This window comes from Nematolebias whitei, chromosome 1 (assembly GCF_014905685.2).
Source record: "Nematolebias whitei isolate Nwh7 chromosome 1, NemWhi1, whole genome shotgun sequence".
Classification (NCBI taxonomy): Eukaryota; Metazoa; Chordata; class Actinopteri; order Cyprinodontiformes; family Rivulidae; genus Nematolebias; species Nematolebias whitei.
Genome location: NC_056498.1, coordinates 27,989,837 through 27,990,805, shown reverse-complemented (window position 1 = coordinate 27,990,805; position 969 = coordinate 27,989,837).

The window sequence follows — 969 nt, the reverse complement described above, 5'->3', positions numbered from 1 at the left end:
CTCTCCTAAGCCTGTGAACTTACGGCTGCAGCTCTTAGATTCTACAACTCACATTGATGTTGGGACTTGAGTTGTACAATTATACATCCAAACTGATAAAACATCCCATTTATCTTCTGTTTTGTAGCTGTGAAGAAAGAAAGAAGCTTCAAAAAGTTTCCCTAAGGCTTGTGCAGTTCCCCCGTTTGAAAATGTTTTTGGAAGTGAGGCTTTGTTCACACCTGTGGTCAGCACTTTATTTTGTATTTTTTCCCCATTTATCAGAGTTTAATCAGCATGCAGCCAGCATTTTGCAGTCTATAGTTTTGAATAGAGTGCAGTTTGTATTGTTATCTGTTCTTCTGTCTCTGTACCTGACTGACTTCAGTTCCCTGAAGGCTTTGAACCATAACCAGGTGTTGGTCCGTGTGTTTGCATGTTGCCATATGGTTCCAGAGACTCTCAATGGAAAATAAATCTTTGAAGTACAAGTTTTTATTTAACTTTTATTTCGCTATATTTGAAATACAATAATTATTGACATATCTAATATAGAATATTTGTTGCTGTTAATTTTTTGTATCGTTTGGACACTTTTTATGTTTATTTTTCTTTGACCGAAAGAAAGATGTTGGTCATTTTCCTTTGTCTTTTTAGTGACAAGCAAAAGAAGAGAGTACCAGCACTCAAAAATCTGTTAAAAAAGACCTTCGATTTGATTTGTTTGACCTAAAAAATATAAAAGAATTTAAAAAAAATAATTGAAAAGGTGTTATACGGCAGTGAAGTGGTTGGATTTATCTTCTTTCAGTGAAAATGTTGTGTGATCGCCTCCGGATTCCTTCTACAGACAAAAGACCTTCATGTTAGGTAAATTGGTGATGCTAAATTATTCCTAAAATGGGTGAGTCTGTAAAGCGTCTATTGCTGCTTTTCCATTACCTGGATATATATATATATATATATATATATAGATATATATATATATAT